At 36.6% G+C, this 15,278-nt stretch overlaps 2 long non-coding RNA genes across 2 annotated transcripts; both read right to left on the bottom strand.

Moving 5' to 3' along the window:
* Positions 1 to 1,126: 1,126 nt before the first annotated feature.
* On the bottom strand, positions 1,127 to 7,807 carry LOC146785689 (uncharacterized). The gene is made up of 14 exons (XR_014970717.1): positions 7,689 to 7,807; positions 7,177 to 7,300; positions 6,666 to 6,787; positions 6,159 to 6,277; positions 5,649 to 5,767; positions 5,142 to 5,260; positions 4,629 to 4,750; positions 4,123 to 4,240; positions 3,610 to 3,733; positions 3,100 to 3,221; positions 2,593 to 2,711; positions 2,086 to 2,204; positions 1,579 to 1,696; positions 1,127 to 1,190 (listed from the first exon to the last, which is right to left on the bottom strand). It is a non-coding gene; the product is annotated as an uncharacterized LOC146785689 (long non-coding RNA).
* A 955-nt stretch (positions 7,808 to 8,762) lies between these two features.
* On the bottom strand, positions 8,763 to 14,939 carry LOC146785688 (uncharacterized). Its single transcript, XR_014970718.1, has 12 exons — positions 14,821 to 14,939; positions 14,314 to 14,432; positions 13,804 to 13,922; positions 13,292 to 13,415; positions 12,781 to 12,902; positions 12,274 to 12,392; positions 11,764 to 11,882; positions 10,746 to 10,864; positions 10,236 to 10,354; positions 9,729 to 9,847; positions 9,216 to 9,337; positions 8,763 to 8,827 (listed from the first exon to the last, which is right to left on the bottom strand). It is a non-coding gene; the product is annotated as an uncharacterized LOC146785688 (long non-coding RNA).
* Positions 14,940 to 15,278: the final 339 nt, after the last annotated feature.

Raw genomic sequence — 15,278 nt, 5'->3', positions numbered from 1 at the left:
GTGAGCGTCTTTTTAATGCATAAAGGAATTATTGTGAGTTTTACTTGCCTAGCATATTGGTAAAATGATGGCGTATGCCGGAAGACTTCCTTTTTTGTTCTTCAGTCTCGGCAATTCAGAGAAACTCGGTTGTGAAACACTGCCACCTCTGGTCATTCAGTATAATCTGTAGATGGAAAAGTCCACTGTTAGCACATTTTCTATAAGCAATACAAAAAAATCTTGATTTTTAGAAAGGGTAAACAGATCAATACTATGGAGTCTTTTATTGTGAAAATCAACAGCTCATTAGAAAATCAAATCTCAATTTTAGTTTTTAACCTCACATACTTCTCTGCAACATTGCTAGTTCCAGGATATAAAGCAGGCTTTAGTAGCGATGGAGGCAGCCAGGCTTTTATGAACTATCATGACCAACACAATGTGATCCATATTACTCTCATCTTGACAGAAATTATGTTCAGGCACAGTCTCCCACTATAAGGTAGTGAGGACATGCTGATGCTGTGAGCGTCTTTTTAATGCATAAAGGAATTATTGTGAGTTTTACTTGCCTTGCATATTGGTAAAATGATGGCGTATGCCGGAAGACTTCCTTTTTTTTTTTTGTTCTTCAGTCTCGGCAATTCAGAGAAACTCGGTTGTGAAACACTGCCACCTCTGGTCATTCAGTATAATCTGTAGATGGAAAAGTCCACTGTTAGCACATTTTCTATAAGCAATACAAAAAAATCTTGATTTTTAGAAAGGGTAAACAGATCAATACTATGGAGTCTTTTATTGTGAAAATCAACAGCTCATTAGAAAATCAAATCTCAATTTTAGTTTTTAACCTCACATACTTCTCTGCAACATTGCTAGTTCCAGGATATAAAGCAGGCTTTAGTAGCGTTGGAGGCAGCCAGGCTTTTATGACCTATCATGACCAACACAATGTGATCCATATTACTCTCATCTTGACAGAAATTATGTTCAGGCACAGTCTCCCACTATAAGGTAGTGAGGACATGCTGATGCTGTGAGCGTCTTTTTAATGCATAAAGGAATTATTGTGAGTTAAACTTGCCTTGTATATAGGTAAAATGATGCCGTATGCCGGAAGACTTCCTTTTTTTTTTTTGTTCTTCAGTCTCGGCAATTCAGAGAAACTCGGTTGTGAAACACTGCCACCTCTGGTCATTCAGTATAATCTGTAGATGGAAAAGTCCACTGTTAGCACATTTTCTATAAGCAATACAAAAAAATCTTGATTTTTAGAAAGGGTAAACAGATCAATACTATGGAGTCTTTTATTGTGAAAATCAACAGCTCATTAGAAAATCAAATCTCAATTTTAGTTTTTAACCTCACATACTTCTCTGCAACATTGCTAGTTCCAGGATATAAAGCAGGCTTTAGTAGTGTTGGAGGCAGCCAGGCTTTTATGAACTATCATGACCAACACAATGTGATCCATATTACTCTCATCTTGACAGAAATTATGTTCAGGCACAGTCTCCCACTATAAGGTAGTGAGGACATGCTGATGCTGTGAGCGTCTTTTTAATGCATAAAGGAATTATTGTGAGTTTTACTTGCCTTGTATATTGGTAAAATGATGGCGTATGCCGGAAGACTTCCTTTTTTGTTCTTTAGTCTCGGCAATTCAGAGAAACTCGGTTGTGAAACACTGCCACCTCTGGTCATTCAGTATAATCTGTAGATGGAAAAGTCCACTGTTAGCACATTTTCTATAAGCAATACAAAAAAAATCTTGATTTTTAGAAAGCGTAAACAGATCAATACTATGGAGTCTTTTATTGTGAAAATCAACAGCTCATTAGAAAATCAAATCTCAATTTTAGTTTTTAACCTCACATACTTCTCTGCAACATTGCTAGTTCCAGGATATAAAGCAGGCTTTAGTAGCGTTGGAGGCAGCCAGGCTTTTATGAACTATCATGACCAACACAATGTGATCCATATTACTCTCATCTTGACAGAAATTATGTTCAGGCACAGTCTCCCACTATAAGGTAGTGAGGACATGTTGATGCTGTGAGCGTCTTTTTAATGCATAAAGGAATTATTGTGAGTTTTACTTGCCTTATAAATTGGTAAAATGATCCCGTATGCCGGAAGACTTCCTTTTTTTTTTCTTCAGTCTCGGCAATTCAGAGAAACTCGGTTGTGAAACACTGCCACCTCTGGTCATTCAGTATAATCTGTAGATGGAAAAGTCTACTGTTAGCACATTTTCTATAAGCAATACAAAAAAATCTTGATTTTTAGAAAGGGTAAACAGATCAATACTATGGAGTCTTTTATTGTGAAAATCAACAGCTCATTAGAAAATCAAATGTCAATTTTAGTTTTAAACCTCACATACTTCTCTGCAACATTGCTAGCTCCAGGATATAAAGCAGGCTTTAGTAGCGTTGGAGGCAGCCAGGCTTTTATGAACTATCATGACCAACACAATGTGATCCATATTACTTTCATCTTGATAGAAATTATGTTCAGGCACAGTCTCCCACTGTAAGGTAGTGAGGACATGCTGATGCTGTGAGCGTCTTTTTAATGCATAAAGGAATTATTGTGAGTTTTACTTGCCTTATAAATTGGTAAAATGATCCCGTATGCCGGAAGACTTCCTTTTTTTTTTCTTCAGTCTCGGCAATTCAGAGAAACTAGGTTGTGAAACACTGCCACCTCTGGTCATTCAGTATAATCTGTAGATGGAAAAGTCCACTGTTAGCACATTTTCTATAAGCAATACAAAAAAATCTTGATTTTTAGAAAGCGTAAACAGATCAATACTATGGAGTCTTTTATTGTGAAAATCAAAAGCTCATTAGAAAATCAAATCTCAATTTTAGTTTTTAACCTCACATACTTCTCTGCAACATTGCTAGTTCCAGGATATAAAGCAGGGTTTAGTAGCGTTGGAGGCAGCCAGGCTTTTATGAACTATCATGACCAACACAATGTGATCCATATTACTCTCATCTTGACAGAAATTATGTTCAGGCACAGTCTCCCACTATAAGGTAGTGAGGACATGCTGATGCTGTGAGCGTCTTTTTAATGCATAAAGGAATTATTGTGAGTTTTACTTGCCTTATAAATTGGTAAAATGATGCCGTATGCCGGAAGACTTCCTTTTTTTTTTGTTCTTCAGTCTCGGCAATTCAGAGAAACTCGGTTGTGAAACACTGCCACCTCTGGTCATTCAGTATAATCTGTAGATGGAAAAGTCCACTGTTAGCACATTTTCTATAAGCAATACAAAAAAATCTTGATTTTTAGAAAGGGTAAACAGATCAATACTATGGAGTCTTTTATTGTGAAAATCAAAAGCTCATTAGAAAATCAAATCTCAATTTTAGTTTTTAACCTCACATACTTCTCTGCAACATTGCTAGTTCCAGGATATAAAGCAGGGTTTAGTAGCGATGGAGGCAGCCAGGCTTTTATGAACTATCATGACCAACACAATGTGATCCATATTACTCTCATCTTGACAGAAATTATGTTCAGGCACAGTCTCCCACTATAAGGTAGTGAGGACATGCTGATGCTGTGAGCGTCTTTTTAATGCATAAAGGAATTATTGTGAGTTAAACTTGCCTTGTATATTGGTAAAATGATGGCGTATGCCGATAGACTTCCTTTTTTTTTTTTGTTCTTCAGTCTCGGCAATTCAGAGAAACTCGGTTGTGAAACACTGCCACCTCTGGTCATTCAGTATAATCTGTAGATGGAAAAGTCCACTGTTAGCACATTTTCTCTAAGCAATACAAAAAAAATCTTGATTTTTAGAAAGCGTAAACAGATCAATACTATGGAGTCTTTTATTGTGAAAATCAACAGCTCATTAGAAAATCAAATCTCAATTTTAGTTTTTAACCTCACACACTTCTCTGCAACATTGCTAGTTCCAGGATATAAAGCAGGCTTTAGTAGTGTTGGAGGCAGCCAGGCTTTTATGAACTATCATGACCAACACAATGTGATCCATATTACTCTCATCTTGACAGAAATTATGTTCAGGCACAGTCTCCCACTATAAGGTAGTGAGGACATGCTGATGCTGTGAGCGTCTTTTTAATGCATAAAGGAATTATTGTGAGTTTTACTTGCCTTGCATATTGGTAAAATGATGGCGTATGCCGGAAGACTTCCTTTTTTGTTCTTCAGTCTCCGCAATTCAGAGAAACTCGGTTGTGAAACACTGCCACCTCTGGTCATTCAGTATAATCTGTAGATGGAAAAGTCCACTGTTAGCACATTTTCTATAAGCAATACAAAAAAATCTTGATTTTTAGAAAGGGTAAACAGATCAATACTATGGAGTCTTTTATTGTGAAAATCAAAAGCTCATTAGAAAATCAAATCTCAATTTTAGTTTTTAACCTCACATACTTCTCTGCAACATTGCTAGTTCCAGGATATAAAGCAGGGTTTAGTAGCGATGGAGGCAGCCAGGCTTTTATGAACTATCATGACCAACACAATGTGATCCATATTACTCTCATCTTGACAGAAATTATGTTCAGGCACAGTCTCCCACTATAAGGTAGTGAGGACATGCTGATGCTGTGAGCGTCTTTTTAATGCATAAAGGAATTATTGTGAGTTAAACTTGCCTTGTATATTGGTAAAATGATGGCGTATGCCGGAAGACTTCCTTTTTTTTTTGTTCTTCAGTCTCGGCAATTCAGAGAAACTCGGTTGTGAAACACTGCCACCTCTGGTCATTCAGTATAATCTGTAGATGGAAAAGTCCACTGTTAGCACATTTTCTATAAGCAATACAAAAAAAAAATCCTGATTTTTAGAAAGCGTAAACAGATCAATACTATGGAGTCTTTTATTGTGAAAATCAACAGCTCATTAGAAAATCAAATCTCAATTTTAGTTTTAAACCTCACATACTTCTCTGCAACATTGCTAGCTCCAGGATATAAAGCAGGCTTTAGTAGCGTTGGAGGCAGCCAGGCTTTTATGAACTATCATGACCAACACAATGTGATCCATATTACTTTCATCTTGATAGAAATTATGTTCAGGCACAGTCTCCCACTGTAAGGTAGTGAGGACATGCTGATGCTGTGAGCGTCTTTTTAATGCATAAAGGAATTATTGTGAGTTTTACTTGCCTTATAAATTGGTAAAATGATCCCGTATGCCGGAAGACTTCCTTTTTTTTTTCTTCAGTCTCGGCAATTCAGAGAAACTAGGTTGTGAAACACTGCCACCTCTGGTCATTCAGTATAATCTGCAGATGGAAAAGTCCACTGTTAGCACATTTTCTATAAGCAATACAAAAAAATCTTGATTTTTAGAAAGGGTAAACAGATCAATACTATGGAGTCTTTTATTGTGAAAATCAAAAGCTCATTAGAAAATCAAATCTCAATTTTAGTTTTTAACCTCACATACTTCTCTGCAACATTGCTAGTTCCAGGATATAAAGCAGGGTTTAGTAGCGTTGGAGGCAGCCAGGCTTTTATGAACTATCATGACCAACACAATGTGATCCATATTACTCTCATCTTGACAGAAATTATGTTCAGGCACAGTCTCCCACTATAAGGTAGTGTGGACATGCTGATGCTGTGAGCGTCTTTTTAATGCATAAAGGAATTATTGTGAGTTTTACTTGCCTTATAAATTGGTAAAATGATCCCGTATGCCGGAAGACGTCCTTTTTTTTTTCTTCAGTCTCGGCAATTCAGAGAAACTCGGTTGTGAAACACTGCCACCTCTGGTCATTCAGTATAATCTGTAGATGGAAAAGTCCACTGTTAGCACATTTTCTATAAGCAATACAAAAAAAAAATCCTGATTTTTAGAAAGCGTAAACAGATCAATACTATGGAGTCTTTTATTGTGAAAATCAACAGCTCATTAGAAAATCAAATCTCAATTTTAGTTTTAAACCTCACATACTTCTCTGCAACATTGCTAGCTCCAGGATATAAAGCAGGCTTTAGTAGCGTTGGAGGCAGCCAGGCTTTTATGAACTATCATGACCAACACAATGTGATCCATATTACTTTCATCTTGATAGAAATTATGTTCAGGCACAGTCTCCCACTGTAAGGTAGTGAGGACATGCTGATGCTGTGAGCGTCTTTTTAATGCATAAAGGAATTATTGTGAGTTTTACTTGCCTTATAAATTGGTAAAATGATCCCGTATGCCGGAAGACTTCCTTTTTTTTTTCTTCAGTCTCGGCAATTCAGAGAAACTAGGTTGTGAAACACTGCCACCTCTGGTCATTCAGTATAATCTGTAGATGGAAAAGTCCACTGTTAGCACATTTTCTATAAGCAATACAAAAAAATCTTGATTTTTAGAAAGGGTAAACAGATCAATACTATGGAGTCTTTTATTGTGAAAATCAAAAGCTCATTAGAAAATCAAATCTCAATTTTAGTTTTTAACCTCACATACTTCTCTGCAACATTGCTAGTTCCAGGATATAAAGCAGGGTTTAGTAGCGATGGAGGCAGCCAGGCTTTTATGAACTATCATGACCAACACAATGTGATCCATATTACTCTCATCTTGACAGAAATTATGTTCAGGCACAGTCTTCCACTATAAGGTAGTGAGAACATGCTGATGCTGTGAGCGTCTTTTTAATGCATAAAGGAATTATTGTGAGTTAAACTTGCCTTGTATATTGGTAAAATGATGGCGTATGCCGGAAGACTTCCTTTTTTTTTTGTTCTTCAGTCTCGGCAATTCAGAGAAACTCAGTTGTGAAACACTGCCACCTCTGGTCATTCAGTATAATCTGTAGATGGAAAAGTCCACTGTTAGCACATTTTCTATAAGCAATACAAAAAAAATCTTGATTTTTAGAAAGCGTAAACAGATCAATACTATGGAGTCTTTTATTGTGAAAATCAACAGCTCATTAGAAAATCAAATCTCAATTTTAGTTTTTAACCTCACATACTTCTCTGCAACATTGCTAGTTCCAGGATATAAAGCAGGCTTTAGTAGCGTTGGAGGCAGCCAGATTTTTATGAACTATCATGACCAACACAATGTTATCCATATTACTCTCATCTTGACAGAAATTATGTTCAGGCACAGTCTCCCACTATAAGGTAGTGAGGACATGCTGATGCTGTGAGCGTCTTTTTAATGCATAAAGGAATTATTGTGAGTTTTACTTGCCTTGCATATTGGTAAAATGATGCCGTATGCCGGAAGACTTCCTTTTTTTTTTTTTTTCTTCAGTCTCGGCAATTCAGAGAAACTCGGTTGTGAAACACTGCCACCTCTGGTCATTCAGTATAATCTGCAGATGGAAAAGTCCACTGTTAGCACATTTTCTATAAGCAATACAAAAAAATCTTGATTTTTAGAAAGGGTAAACAGATCAATACTATGGAGTCTTTTATTGTGAAAATCAACAGCTCATTAGAAAATCAAATCTCAATTTTAGTTTTTAACCTCACATACTTCTCTGCAACATTGCTAGTTCCAGGATATAAAGCAGGCTTTAGTAGCGTTGGAGGCAGCCAGGCTTTTATGAACTATCATGACCAACACAATGTGATCCATATTACTCTCATCTTGACAGAAATTATGTTCAGGCACAGTCTCCCACTATAAGGTAGTGAGGACATGCTGATGCTGTGAGCGTCTTTTTAATGCATAAAGGAATTATTGTGAGTTTTACTTGCCTTGCATATTGGTAAAATGATCCCGTATGCCGGAAGACTTCCTTTTTTTTTTCTTCAGTCTCGGCAATTCAGAGAAACTAGGTTGTGAAACACTGCCACCTCTGGTCATTCAGTATAATCTGTAGATGGAAAAGTCCACTGTTAGCACATTTTCTATAAGCAATACAAAAAAAAAATCCTGATTTTTAGAAAGCGTAAACAGATCAATACTATGGAGTCTTTTATTGTGAAAATCAACAGCTCATTAGAAAATCAAATCTCAATTTTAGTTTTAAACCTCACATACTTCTCTGCAACATTGCTAGCTCCAGGATATAAAGCAGGCTTTAGTAGCGTTGGAGGCAGCCAGGCTTTTATGAACTATCATGACCAACACAATGTGATCCATATTACTTTCATCTTGATAGAAATTATGTTCAGGCACAGTCTCCCACTGTAAGGTAGTGAGGACATGCTGATGCTGTGAGCGTCTTTTTAATGCATAAAGGAATTATTGTGAGTTTTACTTGCCTTATAAATTGGTAAAATGATCCCGTATGCCGGAAGACTTCCTTTTTTTTTTCTTCAGTCTCGGCAATTCAGAGAAACTAGGTTGTGAAACACTGCCACCTCTGGTCATTCAGTATAATCTGTAGATGGAAAAGTCCACTGTTAGCACATTTTCTATAAGCAATACAAAAAAATCTTGATTTTTAGAAAGGGTAAACAGATCAATACTATGGAGTCTTTTATTGTGAAAATCAACAGCTCATTAGAAAATCAAATGTCAATTTTAGTTTTAAACCTCACATACTTCTCTGCAACATTGCTAGTTCCAGGATATAAAGCAGGCTTTAGTAGCGTTGGAGGCAGCCAGGCTTTTATGAACTATCATGACCAACACAATGTGATCCATATTACTTTCATCTTGATAGAAATTATGTTCAGGCACAGTCTCCCACTGTAAGGTAGTGAGGACATGCTGATGCTGTGAGCGTCTTTTTAATGCATAAAGGAATTATTGTGAGTTTTACTTGCCTTATAAATTGGTAAAATGATGCCGTATGCCGGAAGACTTCCTTTTTTTTTTGTTCTTCAGTCTCGGCAATTCAGAGAAACTCGGTTGTGAAACACTGCCACCTCTGGTCATTCAGTATAATCTGTAGATGGAAAAGTCCACTGTTAGCACATTTTCTATAAGCAATACAAAAAAATCTTGATTTTTAGAAAGGGTAAACAGATCAATACTATGGAGTCTTTTATTGTGAAAATCAAAAGCTCATTAGAAAATCAAATCTCAATTTTAGTTTTTAACCTCACATACTTCTCTGCAACATTGCTAGTTCCAGGATATAAAGCAGGGTTTAGTAGCGATGGAGGCAGCCAGGCTTTTATGAACTATCATGACCAACACAATGTGATCCATATTACTCTCATCTTGACAGAAATTATGTTCAGGCACAGTCTCCCACTATAAGGTAGTGAGGACATGCTGATGCTGTGAGCGTCTTTTTAATGCATAAAGGAATTATTGTGAGTTAAACTTGCCTTGTATATTGGTAAAATGATGGCGTATGCCGGAAGACTTCCTTTTTTTTTTGTTCTTCAGTCTCGGCAATTCAGAGAAACTCGGTTGTGAAACACTGCCACCTCTGGTCATTCAGTATAATCTGTAGATGGAAAAGTCCACTGTTAGCACATTTTCTATAAGCAATACAAAAAAAAAATCCTGATTTTTAGAAAGCGTAAACAGATCAATACTATGGAGTCTTTTATTGTGAAAATCAACAGCTCATTAGAAAATCAAATCTCAATTTTAGTTTTAAACCTCACATACTTCTCTGCAACATTGCTAGCTCCAGGATATAAAGCAGGCTTTAGTAGCGTTGGAGGCAGCCAGGCTTTTATGAACTATCATGACCAACACAATGTGATCCATATTACTTTCATCTTGATAGAAATTATGTTCAGGCACAGTCTCCCACTGTAAGGTAGTGAGGACATGCTGATGCTGTGAGCGTCTTTTTAATGCATAAAGGAATTATTGTGAGTTTTACTTGCCTTATAAATTGGTAAAATGATCCCGTATGCCGGAAGACTTCCTTTTTTTTTTCTTCAGTCTCGGCAATTCAGAGAAACTAGGTTGTGAAACACTGCCACCTCTGGTCATTCAGTATAATCTGCAGATGGAAAAGTCCACTGTTAGCACATTTTCTATAAGCAATACAAAAAAATCTTGATTTTTAGAAAGGGTAAACAGATCAATACTATGGAGTCTTTTATTGTGAAAATCAAAAGCTCATTAGAAAATCAAATCTCAATTTTAGTTTTTAACCTCACATACTTCTCTGCAACATTGCTAGTTCCAGGATATAAAGCAGGGTTTAGTAGCGTTGGAGGCAGCCAGGCTTTTATGAACTATCATGACCAACACAATGTGATCCATATTACTCTCATCTTGACAGAAATTATGTTTAGGCACAGTCTCCCACTATAAGGTAGTGTGGACATGCTGATGCTGTGAGCGTCTTTTTAATGCATAAAGGAATTATTGTGAGTTTTACTTGCCTTATAAATTGGTAAAATGATCCCGTATGCCGGAAGACGTCCTTTTTTTTTTCTTCAGTCTCGGCAATTCAGAGAAACTCGGTTGTGAAACACTGCCACCTCTGGTCATTCAGTATAATCTGTAGATGGAAAAGTCCACTGTTAGCACATTTTCTATAAGCAATACAAAAAAAAAATCCTGATTTTTAGAAAGCGTAAACAGATCAATACTATGGAGTCTTTTATTGTGAAAATCAACAGCTCATTAGAAAATCAAATCTCAATTTTAGTTTTAAACCTCACATACTTCTCTGCAACATTGCTAGCTCCAGGATATAAAGCAGGCTTTAGTAGCGTTGGAGGCAGCCAGGCTTTTATGAACTATCATGACCAACACAATGTGATCCATATTACTTTCATCTTGATAGAAATTATGTTCAGGCACAGTCTCCCACTGTAAGGTAGTGAGGACATGCTGATGCTGTGAGCGTCTTTTTAATGCATAAAGGAATTATTGTGAGTTTTACTTGCCTTATAAATTGGTAAAATGATCCCGTATGCCGGAAGACTTCCTTTTTTTTTTCTTCAGTCTCGGCAATTCAGAGAAACTAGGTTGTGAAACACTGCCACCTCTGGTCATTCAGTATAATCTGTAGATGGAAAAGTCCACTGTTAGCACATTTTCTATAAGCAATACAAAAAAATCTTGATTTTTAGAAAGGGTAAACAGATCAATACTATGGAGTCTTTTATTGTGAAAATCAAAAGCTCATTAGAAAATCAAATCTCAATTTTAGTTTTTAACCTCACATACTTCTCTGCAACATTGCTAGTTCCAGGATATAAAGCAGGGTTTAGTAGCGATGGAGGCAGCCAGGCTTTTATGAACTATCATGACCAACACAATGTGATCCATATTACTCTCATCTTGACAGAAATTATGTTCAGGCACAGTCTTCCACTATAAGGTAGTGAGAACATGCTGATGCTGTGAGCGTCTTTTTAATGCATAAAGGAATTATTGTGAGTTAAACTTGCCTTGTATATTGGTAAAATGATGGCGTATGCCGGAAGACTTCCTTTTTTTTTTGTTCTTCAGTCTCGGCAATTCAGAGAAACTCAGTTGTGAAACACTGCCACCTCTGGTCATTCAGTATAATCTGTAGATGGAAAAGTCCACTGTTAGCACATTTTCTATAAGCAATACAAAAAAAATCTTGATTTTTAGAAAGCGTAAACAGATCAATACTATGGAGTCTTTTATTGTGAAAATCAACAGCTCATTAGAAAATCAAATCTCAATTTTAGTTTTTAACCTCACATACTTCTCTGCAACATTGCTAGTTCCAGGATATAAAGCAGGCTTTAGTAGCGTTGGAGGCAGCCAGATTTTTATGAACTATCATGACCAACACAATGTGATCCATATTACTCTCATCTTGACAGAAATTATGTTCAGGCACAGTCTCCCACTATAAGGTAGTGAGGACATGCTGATGCTGTGAGCGTCTTTTTAATGCATAAAGGAATTATTGTGAGTTTTACTTGCCTTATAAATTGGTAAAATGATCCCGTATGCCGGAAGACGTCCTTTTTTTTTTCTTCAGTCTCGGCAATTCAGAGAAACTCGGTTGTGAAACACTGCCACCTCTGGTCATTCAGTATAATCTGTAGATGGAAAAGTCCACTGTTAGCACATTTTCTATAAGCAATACAAAAAAAAAATCCTGATTTTTAGAAAGCGTAAACAGATCAATACTATGGAGTCTTTTATTGTGAAAATCAACAGCTCATTAGAAAATCAAATCTCAATTTTAGTTTTAAACCTCACATACTTCTCTGCAACATTGCTAGCTCCAGGATATAAAGCAGGCTTTAGTAGCGTTGGAGGCAGCCAGGCTTTTATGAACTATCATGACCAACACAATGTGATCCATATTACTTTCATCTTGATAGAAATTATGTTCAGGCACAGTCTCCCACTGTAAGGTAGTGAGGACATGCTGATGCTGTGAGCGTCTTTTTAATGCATAAAGGAATTATTGTGAGTTTTACTTGCCTTATAAATTGGTAAAATGATCCCGTATGCCGGAAGACTTCCTTTTTTTTTTCTTCAGTCTCGGCAATTCAGAGAAACTAGGTTGTGAAACACTGCCACCTCTGGTCATTCAGTATAATCTGTAGATGGAAAAGTCCACTGTTAGCACATTTTCTATAAGCAATACAAAAAAATCTTGATTTTTAGAAAGGGTAAACAGATCAATACTATGGAGTCTTTTATTGTGAAAATCAAAAGCTCATTAGAAAATCAAATCTCAATTTTAGTTTTTAACCTCACATACTTCTCTGCAACATTGCTAGTTCCAGGATATAAAGCAGGGTTTAGTAGCGATGGAGGCAGCCAGGCTTTTATGAACTATCATGACCAACACAATGTGATCCATATTACTCTCATCTTGACAGAAATTATGTTCAGGCACAGTCTTCCACTATAAGGTAGTGAGAACATGCTGATGCTGTGAGCGTCTTTTTAATGCATAAAGGAATTATTGTGAGTTAAACTTGCCTTGTATATTGGTAAAATGATGGCGTATGCCGGAAGACTTCCTTTTTTTTTTGTTCTTCAGTCTCGGCAATTCAGAGAAACTCAGTTGTGAAACACTGCCACCTCTGGTCATTCAGTATAATCTGTAGATGGAAAAGTCCACTGTTAGCACATTTTCTATAAGCAATACAAAAAAAATCTTGATTTTTAGAAAGCGTAAACAGATCAATACTATGGAGTCTTTTATTGTGAAAATCAACAGCTCATTAGAAAATCAAATCTCAATTTTAGTTTTTAACCTCACATACTTCTCTGCAACATTGCTAGTTCCAGGATATAAAGCAGGCTTTAGTAGCGTTGGAGGCAGCCAGATTTTTATGAACTATCATGACCAACACAATGTGATCCATATTACTCTCATCTTGACAGAAATTATGTTCAGGCACAGTCTCCCACTATAAGGTAGTGAGGACATGCTGATGCTGTGAGCGTCTTTTTAATGCATAAAGGAATTATTGTGAGTTTTACTTGCCTTGCATATTGGTAAAATGATGCCGTATGCCGGAAGACTTCCTTTTTTTTTTTTTTTCTTCAGTCTCGGCAATTCAGAGAAACTCGGTTGTGAAACACTGCCACCTCTGGTCATTCAGTATAATCTGCAGATGGAAAAGTCCACTGTTAGCACATTTTCTATAAGCAATACAAAAAAATCTTGATTTTTAGAAAGGGTAAACAGATCAATACTATGGAGTCTTTTATTGTGAAAATCAACAGCTCATTAGAAAATCAAATCTCAATTTTAGTTTTTAACCTCACATACTTCTCTGCAACATTGCTAGTTCCAGGATATAAAGCAGGCTTTAGTAGCGTTGGAGGCAGCCAGGCTTTTATGAACTATCATGACCAACACAATGTGATCCATATTACTCTCATCTTGACAGAAATTATGTTCAGGCACAGTCTCCCACTATAAGGTAGTGAGGACATGCTGATGCTGTGAGCGTCTTTTTAATGCATAAAGGAATTATTGTGAGTTTTACTTGCCTTGCATATTGGTAAAATGATCCCGTATGCCGGAAGACTTCCTTTTTTTTTTCTTCAGTCTCGGCAATTCAGAGAAACTAGGTTGTGAAACACTGCCACCTCTGGTCATTCAGTATAATCTGTAGATGGAAAAGTCCACAGTTAGCACATTTTCTATAAGCAATACAAAAAAAAAATCCTGATTTTTAGAAAGCGTAAACAGATCAATACTATGGAGTCTTTTATTGTGAAAATCAACAGCTCATTAGAAAATCAAATCTCAATTTTAGTTTTAAACCTCACATACTTCTCTGCAACATTGCTAGCTCCAGGATATAAAGCAGGCTTTAGTAGCGTTGGAGGCAGCCAGGCTTTTATGAACTATCATGACCAACACAATGTGATCCATATTACTTTCATCTTGATAGAAATTATGTTCAGGCACAGTCTCCCACTGTAAGGTAGTGAGGACATGCTGATGCTGTGAGCGTCTTTTTAATGCATAAAGGAATTATTGTGAGTTTTACTTGCCTTATAAATTGGTAAAATGATCCCGTATGCCGGAAGACTTCCTTTTTTTTTTCTTCAGTCTCGGCAATTCAGAGAAACTAGGTTGTGAAACACTGCCACCTCTGGTCATTCAGTATAATCTGTAGATGGAAAAGTCCACTGTTAGCACATTTTCTATAAGCAATACAAAAAAATCTTGATTTTTAGAAAGGGTAAACAGATCAATACTATGGAGTCTTTTATTGTGAAAATCAAAAGCTCATTAGAAAATCAAATCTCAATTTTAGTTTTTAACCTCACATACTTCTCTGCAACATTGCTAGTTCCAGGATATAAAGCAGGGTTTAGTAGCGATGGAGGCAGCCAGGCTTTTATGAACTATCATGACCAACACAATGTGATCCATATTACTCTCATCTTGACAGAAATTATGTTCAGGCACAGTCTCCCACTATAAGGTAGTGTGGACATGCTGATGCTGTGAGCGTCTTTTTAATGCATAAAGGAATTATTGTGAGTTTTACTTGCCTTATAAATTGGTAAAATGATCCCGTATGCCGGAAGACGTCCTTTTTTTTTTCTTCAGTCTCGGCAATTCAGAGAAACTCGGTTGTGAAACACTGCCACCTCTGGTCATTCAGTATAATCTGTAGATGGAAAAGTCCACTGTTAGCACATTTTCTATAAGCAATACAAAAAAATCTTGATTTTTAGAAAGGGTAAACAGATCAATACTATGGAGTCTTTTATTGTGAAAATCAACAGCTCATTAGAAAATCAAATCTCAATTTTAGTTTTTAACCTCACATACTTCTCTGCAACATTGCTAGTTCCAGGATATAAAGCAGGCTTTAGTAGCGTTGGAGGCAGCCAGGCTTTTATGAACTATCATGACCAACACAATGTGATCCATATTACTCTCATCTTGACAGAAATTATGTTCAGGCACAGTCTCCCACTATAAGGTAGTGAGGACATGCTGATGC

This window comes from Triturus cristatus, chromosome 11 (genome assembly GCF_964204655.1).
Source record: "Triturus cristatus chromosome 11, aTriCri1.1, whole genome shotgun sequence".
Lineage (NCBI taxonomy): Eukaryota > Metazoa > Chordata > Amphibia > Caudata > Salamandridae > Triturus > Triturus cristatus.
Note: the sequence above shows the minus strand (reverse complement) of the source record. Positions and strands in the feature narration are given on the sequence as shown.